At 44.0% G+C, this 10,692-nt stretch overlaps 1 long non-coding RNA gene across 1 annotated transcript; it reads right to left on the bottom strand.

Annotated features, from left to right (window-relative positions):
- Positions 1 to 2,178: 2,178 nt before the first annotated feature.
- Positions 2,179 to 10,447, bottom strand: LOC146177233 (uncharacterized). Its single transcript, XR_014701013.1, has 3 exons — positions 10,324 to 10,447; positions 9,480 to 9,587; positions 2,179 to 2,374 (listed from the first exon to the last, which is right to left on the bottom strand). It is a non-coding gene; the product is annotated as an uncharacterized LOC146177233 (long non-coding RNA).
- Between the last annotated feature and the right edge of the window lie 245 nt (positions 10,448 to 10,692).

Here is a 10,692-nt window from a genome sequence, read left to right on the forward strand (position 1 = left end):
TCCCCTCCCCCGTCGCAGTCGACAAGAAAGAAGTGAAAGCGATTAAGTTGATTTACGTTGCACTCTCTCCAGGCGTTTTAATTGAGCAGTAGCCCGTCCATGTTTGGTGTCAGTGCTGCGTTTTCATTTTTAGTATCAACCAAGCAGCTCGATTAGACCACTATTAATTGTGCTTGAGGGAGTATATACGACAAACACTAAGTGACGACTAGATATATCAAATTTTCTTTATTAAAAATAGTAGTTGGCAGGGCCCTTACCTGCAGGTATACTTAAAGCCTGATAGCATCTGGTTTAAGCACCCTTCCATATATATTTCATGGAAATAAGGTTAAGCCTAGCTGAGTCCACTTAGAAAGGTACCCTCTCGCAAAACATGGCTTGCCAGTGCGAAAGCACGAAGGTGCTGTATAGAAACTAGCAGATGTCATCCTTGCATGATGGAAACTGGCAGCTTGAAATATGAAATCTATGTGTGCCAGGAGGAATTCTATGTAATATTAAGCATTGCAATACTTTGCTTGAAAGCATATATGCTTTTTTTTTTTTGCTCATTAGTTTCATTCACAGTGCACATGGGGTGTCCACTCGGAGACATTTACTCTATTTTCCTTTTCCAAGAGCTTGCTTCGTCCCTGACAGAGTACTGCCAAATTTTTCACTTTTTTAAGCTAAGAAAATTTCTCACTGCAAAATTGGAAAGTGTGCCAAGTAATTAAGTAAGGCAACAATGCTATGCTTCAGAATACTCAGGCTACTGGAGGCATTAAGCTGAAGGTTTCATCATTAAAATCTTGTCAAACATGAGGATAGTCCGAAACTGAATTGATAAACTACTGATGTTAATACTGCATTTATGGTTCCAAAAATGGCTGGGATCACACGTGTATGCTGACGGTACAGTGTAGCAACTTTTGCTGCTATACGTACCTTAATTACTATTTCTCAATTTTTTGGAACGCTGTCATCTTGACAATGCTATTTCTTTAACTGCCGATTTTACTTACAATTACTGTGCCTAAAGGTTAAAGGTGTGGGAAAGGTTATACCAGAAACTGAAATACACCTAAATTGAGCAAATGCAACAAATATTTCGGGAGTTCAGCAGCACCGTTTTTTAGGAAAACATGCCACAGCATTTACGACTCCTGTATCCTCATCCCTGTACATTTAGTTGGCTACTTGTTGATTCACCGATATTAGTTTGCGCTTTTATCACACACCAATTTGTAAAATTACTAATTACCACATTATGTAAATGAACTCCCAACTCACACATCTGACTTGGGATTCTGAAAGGCAATGAGCTTTTCTCATGTCAAAGGAGCTGCTTTTGTAGGCAGCTGGACCATACCATGGTCCCCACATCACACAGACCAATCCATCCGGTCATACTATCTGCCACTCATCCTTGTCGCTCAAATTGCCTTATTTGGTATAAATATGGCCTTTTAATGCAGTCACATTAAATTAGGCGAGGGCTTCAACTATTGTTACATGCAAAGAATTACTGCACACGCTTTTTTTTATGCCCTTTTAGTATGCTGCCTCACCATCCCAGTAGCATAGAGGCACAGCAATAGCATATTGAGAGGGTATCCAAGGTTAGAATCTCATTGCTACAAGCATGTCACCTCGCTATTGAACACAATTCACTTTGAAGGGCCAAGATTTCAATATTTTAGTAAAGTGATTAGCACTGCCAAATGTTTGAGCATTACATGAGGTGACAGTATGGGTGTAAGTATCCCACAGACAAGGGCATTGCAATTAAGAAAGTTGCTGCTCATCTGCAAAATACTGAATTAAACCAATAACCAATCTTATGCAATTCAACAAACACCGCCCACTTTACCTTTTTATCATCAGTCCCTGTCTGCAGTTCGAAACATCTTCATTGGGCTTACCTCTAAAAATTGTCTACGAAACATATCTGTGAACTTTTCTTACTTAACTGGTTTTGCGGATTATTTCCAGTCTCAAAAGGAATAACAAATACATGTGGTTCTATGCCACATACAGTAAATACTTACCTTTCTAGGTAGGTTACAAAAGGGAAGTAATGCAGAAGGTAGGCAGTCTAAACATAAATGAGTGTGTCAACACGGTGTTTTGGCACTGGAGTGTTTATTACTCCAATCATGTGCGCTAATAATGAATGAAAAGGCACATAAGTAGGAATACTTTATTTTGACACAGAAGCTATGGCCAACGTGTGTGTTGCCATTACGCTCGTAAGTGAAGTGCAGACTTGTGAGTACACTGTTGAGCCAGTAGCACACGGAGCAGTCAACTTGGGCCAAGGAATGCCATGCTTTGAAAGGTGGGCAGCTGTTGTGATCTCTCGACTAGTATCAGTCACGTGCAGGATCGGCTGTCATGGGGAGAAAAAACAAAAGAATGCAAGCTCAGAACAATAACAAAACACCCAGAGAAACTCAGAGACGTACCAAATTTAAATAAAAAGATAACAGGACTGCAGGCTATGCAGCAGCTCATATATTCTAATAGTGGATTTGCATATGGTTACTACACCCTCAAAAAGGAAAGAAGCACAAATGCTGAATTCACGACTTGTCAAAGGAAACAGACAAAAAGAAAGGTGTGCACCCTGTAGCATAGCTCAAGAATGAGAAAAGCCAAAACAGCGAAAAGGTTACCCTAAGTAAGGCCAGTACTAGTGCTCTCTGCATGCGTGTGACAATGTATCACTGCAGTGCACATGCACAGCAGAAATGGACACCATGGGTGGTAAAGAACTGATATGAAGTTATCAACACTGGCCGCAGACACCAGAACAGACAGCTGATTGTGCTTTGGTATAACGCAAGCGTGCGGGCTTTGGTAGGTTGTGAAGCATATAAATAAACATTGAGACATCTTGAAAACCATGTGCGCACATTTTCATTTGCTGCTGAATCCAAGAAGTTTCGCTTGCACTGTTCATTAGACGACATGCGTTGCTCTCAGATTGTAGCGTTTGTCGACTACACAGCATGATTCCAGAATTGCGACTGACTCAGCTGTCAACATTTCATTTTTCTAAACTTGCGAAATCCTTCCTATGGGCTGTGAAAAAGAATGAGGAACTGTTCCACCGAAATGTAGTTGCTGGCCCTCTATAACGCACATGATGGTAGCCATAAGTCATTTTGTGCCAAACAGTAATTTCCATACAAGTAACAAAAAGTTCTCAAACTATGTGACAGGACCATAGCTATTTACTTTGAGGGTGGCCACAGCAAACAGGCAAAAACTACAAGATGGCCAAATCCCTCACCGAACTACAGCACCACAACAGTTGCTACAATGCTAGCATCATAAAACCTCTGGCTGTCTTTGATATATGGTCCTCATCACAAATACACCAGTTCATGTTGTTAAGGAGGCTGTCCATGAGCATCATACTTCTCAAAGCAGCTAAAAAATATTGCAAACAGAGACCAACACTTGACTTTAAGTGCAGTAGCAGCACTACTAACATTCAGTGTGTTAATGGAGTATAGACACCCTGAAACAGAGAAGACAAAAATTCAATTATAAATTATTTAGCGGTTGAAGATAAAAACCAGGTGATGATCTGTACAGAGTAATGTTTTGCATGTCATTAACAAGCAAAATGCGACCAAAATTAGGTGCATATGCTCCTGTAAGATGAAGTGCTGCACTGGCCTAGCCCAAGCAGTGCGAGTACCTCCAGTCAAAACGCTTTCAAGTGCCATCATCCATGAGACGGTTGCCCAATAGCAATCGGAATTTTCATAATGCAGCATTCCTTATCTTCGGCCAGCATTTTTCACTCTTCCCAATGGATGCAACCCTCCCCAAAACTCCAAATTGAAGACATCAATTGAGTCATGCAGAATTGTCAATAATGACCTGAACCACAAACCAACTTGGAGAGGTGATTTAATGTCCCAAAGCAACACAGGCTATGAGAGGCTCATGCTCTTCTATTTAGGAGAAAAGGAAAAATATATAAAGGCCCTGTTACGACACAGGTATGCAAACGAACAGAATGAAATTGAGGAAAGCATATAATTACTAATAAAAACAAAATCTGCATTGGTGATGAACGGTAATTAGCAGTGTATCTACTCTCAAATGAGAAATAACTCATTGCAAACTAGGAAAACAAAACAAAAACAAGAAACATGCCACTGTTGAGGTCCGAGACCTCCACATTATGCATCCCATGCTTTACAAACTAGCTACAATAATGGCTGTGCAATCTTTTACTTTCAAGTTATTTATGTTGCATGTATCCCAACATAGACAGCGTTCACCAGTGCTAAACTAAACCACAGCAGCAGACGTGGGAATGCCCTGTAAATACAGCAACAAGATTAACGACTGGGCGAGTTGGTAATCATTCATTTTAAACCAGCCAAAAGACAAGAAACAGAGAAGCCAGACTCATCTCGTTCGCTTCTATTCTCTGTCTTATCCTTTGGCTGGTTTAAAATGAAATACAGCAAGTGCCAAGTAGAGCATGATGTGGAGCATGGTGTCTGAAGGGTTGTGTATGAACGAGCCGCGCCGGCGCGGCACGCCACTGCTCGTAGTGTGCCCAACCTCCGACAGGCAGTGAGACTCACGGATTCGGGCAGTACGGCCAGTGTGACTCTTTCGTCTTCCCATGATAACTCTACACTGTTAGAAATTTGCTGAAAAAGAATGTATTAGTTTAGGCCGTTTACAGTCTCTAAACACACCACGAAATATGTTAGCTGTATTGCATTCCGCTTCTGCTTAAGGGGGGACATGGCTCTTAAAATTATTTTCCAATTTTTGACCAAATTTGATAAAACCTGGCATTCTGATTCGGTTTCTTGTACTGATTTCAAACATGCAACCATTTTTCCAACTGGCCAATTAGTTCAAGAAATAATGAAATTAATTGTTCATAATTTGCAGAAACAATGAAAAAATAACAGCACTACAAAAAAATTCACATGGACACTTTGCTAGGTACTAGAAAGCGTAATGAATACAATGTTAGGAGCATTTGTTTTTTTAACAAATATTAGCGATGTTATAGCAGTTCAAAGTTTTCAATTTTGCTCTAAATCAGACAGGAAGGCACTCACATTTGGAGCAGTGAATTCTGAACTGCTATAACATCGCTAATATTTGTTATAAAAAAGTGCGCGTAACATTGTATTCGTTATGCTTTCTAGTACCTAGCAAAGTGTTCATGTGAATTTTTTGTAGTGTGGTTATTTTTTCATTGTTCCCGCAAATTATGAACAATTTCATTTTATCTTTTGAACTAATTGGCCAATTGGAAACATAAATATATATTTGAAATCAGTGCAAGAAACTATATCAGAATACCAGGTTTTATCAAATTTGTTGAAAAACGCAGGAAAAATAGCTTCAAGAGCCATGTCCCCTGTTAAGGATGGCGACAACGAGACGAGCGCGAGAGCTGCCGCTTTCAACTATTGTGACAAGGATTCCCCACCGGAAAGGAACGCGGGGTGTTTGGCCAGACGGCGACAGCAGCCCAAGTCGAGCCACCGGGAAACAAAAAAGGTTCAAGTGAATCCCGGCGTCTTTCCGCCTGGGTCAGTACCCTCAAGCCGGCCACGCGGTCATCCCCTTAGTCTGGCCGACAGCGCGTAACGGCCCTTGCAATGCAGACGGTGTGGCCCAGACCAAAAGGCGCCGAGCTCCTCGCTAGTAATCTACACTACGCTTTTCCAATTCGTCTTGCCGACGGCGCGCAGTGGCGCGTTCGACATGGTTCGACGCAGCAGTGCCCCCGACAATGGGACGCAGACAGACGCCGATCGACGCAGGTGTGTGCCAGACTGTGAGACGCCGGCAGTCAGTGAGCTCCTCGTGTGCTGCCCTTTACACTGCCACAGCGGCTTCCTCCTTCCCCACCAAGTCTAAACTTTCGAGGGGGCCTCAAGAAAAAAAAAAAAAAAAAGTAATTTGATTTCTTGTGAGGAGGCTTTAATATTTAGACACCGCGTGCAGCAAGATATAACTGATTAAAATTTCGAGGAAACGCAAAGTAGCCAATTGCATGCGTATGTAGTCTTCACGCCATGCCAAAACGGCCGTTCGTCAAGCGTAGGTATCACCTCCGTCAAAGAAAGAGAAAGCCAATATTCTTCTCGAATTAATGTATCTGTAAACTGGAGGCGACGGTGGTAGAAGAAAGACAAGAAGCTCAGGCAGCGTGTCCGCCCTGTGGTGTGCAAGAGGTGCTGTTATATCATAACTATATTTATCGCACCGCCGCAAGGGCCGGCATGTGTTCTGGCTGCAATGCTCTTCGCTGATTCTGCATGTAGAAGGTCCCCCCCGCCTCCAATTTCCCCTTTCGAGAAAGATGGCGCCATTGCGGCAGCAAGACTGTATCTGTGGCTGAGGCGTCCCGAGTGTTGAACAGCAACCTTGGAAAAGGCCACACCTCATAAAGCGTTCAGACGTTGGCCCTTCCCAGTAGTTTGTATGAGGTTTCCAGTTCCTAGTCTCCAGTGGTATACAAAACTGATCATATGCGGAAGCACCTTATCGCAGACCAGACTGTCTGTGCTCGCTGATAGCTGAAACAGCCTCATCCAGCGCTATTCTAATTTATTAGGCGAACGCCACGCAGCACCACACCAGAGTAACCCGCACATGGCATTTTACGCTTTAAAACATGCAAGAGCGGTGTCTGACTGCTGCTCTTCAGTCACAGAGGGGAGTAATTTTATATATTCGTTTGAATCGTCCAATGTGGCCGGCGCATGTCTAATTGTTTACGACATTAATTGACTCATTTAAACATTGCTCATTCAAGATTTATCTTATTTCAACGTCAAGGAGATTTCTAAACTCTATCAAGCCTTTGCGGCTATTTCTGTTATGAGACGTTCCAATCAACAGCTCAAAATGAAAACCATACCTACGTTTGGTTTTGAATTTTCTCACAAAAAAGAAAAAAGTGTACATGACATCAAAAAAACAAAAGAGCTATGTCTGGAGTAATGGTCCCAATGGTCCCAAACCCGCTCAAGGTATGAGGACGCCGTAGCACAGGCGTTCGGATCACTTCGGCCACATGGGGTTCTTCAATGAAACTGTCATCTATAAGCATATGCCTGCCATGCTTTCAGCTCCGACCGAAATGCTGTCTCCCAATTAGGATCAGACTAGGGTATCCCAGCTCAGTACTCGAGAGCTTTAATGACTAAGCCACCGCGGTGCCGTAATAAGTAACTAAATAAGCTATGAAGACTAAACCTTTTTCTCGGAGCGTACCATGGTTATTTCATCCGTTTCGCTGCTGCGATGCCGCGGATGTGTATTTTACTCTGACAAAGTGACTATAAATCGGACATCGGCTCTCTATGTACAAGCCCGAATCCGGATTGGGCCCGCACGTTTAAGCCCACCCCGGGTCCAGCAAAAACGTTCATGAGTTGGCCCAGACGGCTCGTGGGCTGAGCCGCACCCGGCTTTTGGGCCGGCCCATGCCCACGCAGTGTCGTGTGAAGCACTTGCTACCTTCACCTGACACTTGTACACAAGGTTTGACGATCTTCTATTTTTTCGGTTCCTGGGGCTGCCTTTCAGTGGGTTGCTTTCTACTTTTCGAAGTCTGAAAGGCAGGCAAGGCCGGCAGGGAATATCGTGGGGACCGCTTCCTTTGCTAGCAACGAGCAACACTTTGTAGCACATGCCCATTTAACTCTGTCATCCATGTTTTGGACACAAACCTGGGCTCCAAATGCCCCTCACAAACAGTGACTGTATAGCTCGGTCCTATCTTGGTATGCCGGCCGCCATAGCTGAAGCTGTTCGACATCTTTTCGCACCGAAAAAGCTGACATTTTTCATTGCAGAATACGTAGCCTGTATCGCAGTGGAGAACAATGCACGTTTTTTCCACATTACATTACAACTTAGAATATACCATGATCGAAGAAAGGCGTGGAGCGGGGGCGTCAGCGAAAGTTGAGAACTGACTGCCATTCCTTGCGGCAACCAGCGAACCCGCGGCCACCAACAGTCAACGCAGTCTCTCGGCAGCCTACAGAAATCAGCGCATCGGTATCGCCACTTACTGCTTGGTGTGGAGCAGCCCGCTCACGCACTTCTATTCTAACACCATGATGCGGAGGTTGTGTGTCCGGGCCGACCAGTGGCATATGGTAGTTTTTTGCTTGACAATTACCTTAGACAAACTCATTATAAAATATCCATTGATAGCCACGCCATTATGGGCATCGGTCTCAAACTCTATTGCTACATGGGCCACACTGACAAAGCCTTTTCTCTCATGACCCAGGAGCCAGAAAATAAAACAATAGGAAACAAAGTACAATAAATAACAATAAAATGAACAAAAATAAGCAAAATTTCTTTTTTTCAGACCAAGCCCTTCGATTATTGCAAAAGAAAAGCAACGTGTGCTCCTTTCCGCTTGAATGCCGGACAAAAGCAGCTTCAGGATCGCTAGGAGAGAGGTACTGAAATGACACACCTGTTAATAAATACCACACTTATAATCCTCAGCAAGAAAAAAAAAGCACACTTGGAAATAAAAGAAAAGGCAGGATGTCCGGCTCCTTGCTTTTGAAGGCATAGTGATGTCAAATGAAAGTTCATGCAGATTAAGTGGTCAACGCCTTTTCAAAAATGAATGCGTACTAACTAGATACTAAGTCTGAGCTTATTTTAGTTCGAAATTAGGGCTGGTGGTAATGCTTTCAAAACGTCGGCTGAAAATTGAGCTGGGCAGACTGCATCACGCAGCTCGCTGGCCGTGCTCCAAGACCCCTGGCATAAAAGGATCATCTCTGATGAGCAGAAAGAGACTGCCCAGCGCTGCTGCGCCAGAAGATGCAGGAGATGACAAAGCAAGTAAGTGCGAGGGCGTGCTCACAAAACTTGCTGCTACAGTGAGCCTCATTTGCTAGGCTGCTTTGATTAATGTGAAGCAACCCTGCCACAATCGGATGGTAGGCATATCGGTGCCCGGAGAAGCTGTCACTGTTTTTAGCTGCTCAACGGCCCTGATAGTAACCAAATAAATAAATAAATAAAGTTCTTGCAGCAACTTTGTCACACGCACAAAAAAGCGACACAACCAATCTGTGCAGGAATACCATTCGTTAAAGAAGGCAGCTTTGCTAGTTTCTCACAGCGAATCGAGAAGACAATATAGCGTGGTTTGATCTTCCATCTCGTGCAAACATTTGTTTGTTTTTGGAGCTAGTCTGGTTTTCTTAGTCTGAATCAACTGTTACATTGCACACTGTTTGCGATGCATTAATTGCAGCTGAGAAAGAAAGGCTGCGAACTACAAGCTGGACACCGCAGCTGCAGGAAGCTGCAGGGATGCTTGCTTGTTCGATTCATTCATGCACCCTATGCAAACTGGTGACCTGCGCCATGTTTCCCATGTAAAAGTTAAAACAAATGACCAGTCCCGGTGGCACAGCAATTGTTTTGAAATTAAGTACAGGGCTCACCTTGTGGCGTTGGAGCATAGGCTGCCTCCGCCTTTCATAGTCCCATTTGTTCAGCCTCAGCAACCAGCAAGCCCATGCTAGACTCCAAAACACATATCAGGAAGGTCCCTGCGTACCAAATATTAGACGTCAGCTTATAAGCGATGTTTACACACACAAAAGAAATTAAGACAAGTACATGTTGATGCACTTTAAACACAAGGCGGAATCGCTTACCTCACCGTAATTAGAAAGTGGCCCTGCATACACTTGACAGTGCGCAGTCGTGAAATGAGGTATGAAATAATTATTCTACCCCGCGTCATAGCAATGAGGGTCACACAAAGGGTCACGTCGCACAAATGGTTAGTACGTCGTGGTGCACCGAAACAAAAGCTTCCCACACAAGCCTGTATGATCCTCGCCTTTCCTGCTTCTACGTGTTGTTTTGTCATGTCCTAGTATCTCCTTAGGTCCCTCCATCACCTCAAAGACGTTACAATCATTAACTATTCATCCAGACCGCTGAGGAAAGCTTACCCAAGTTTCCCGCCGTTTTCAGGCGCACGCAAGACTGGTAGTCAGGCGTGTTTTACATGACTGAGACTTTCGTGCGGCTGGCCTAATAAACGGTATTTAACCGCATGTTCCTTGGTGTCGAACTACGTTGAGCTTTCGATTGAAACTTTCTATAATACACCTTTGGGCCGTTCGGGCCCACTGCCGGCCAAGCAGGGTCAATGGTCGTCAACAGAACATTCGGGCGCAGGGAAGTTGAAAACTAAAGTAGAGTTCCAGACAACGGGCAATGACTCAATACATGCATACTGAAATATCTAAAAAATAGAAAAAATTGCTTACGTACCGTACAACACGAGAGCGCACGGCTGGCACGGCGACGCAGCTCCCACGGCTCCGACGACGACCAGCCATTCTGCTACTAAAAACAACCACCAACCCACAAAACAATAGCCGGACGTGACGTTTTTCTTAAACCGGATAAGACGTCATGGGTTGCAGCAAGCATTTTGCTCCTGCAACCCGGTTGCAGGAAGCATTTCGCTGCTGCAACCGGGGCGCAGCAGACGGCGCCCACCCTACGCCATGACTACGCAGCGGATAATAAGTGGCCGAGAGAGGCCGCTAGAAACAAGTTAAAATATTGTCACGGTGTGAAGTCTCTGATCAGAAGTCACCGCGGGACACAGGAGTTACAGAAGTCACAGTGCGGCAG

The sequence above is a fragment of the Amblyomma maculatum genome, chromosome 10 (genome assembly GCF_055883805.1).
Source record: "Amblyomma maculatum isolate TAMU_Amacu chromosome 10, ASM5588380v1, whole genome shotgun sequence".
NCBI classification, from domain to species: domain Eukaryota; kingdom Metazoa; phylum Arthropoda; class Arachnida; order Ixodida; family Ixodidae; genus Amblyomma; species Amblyomma maculatum.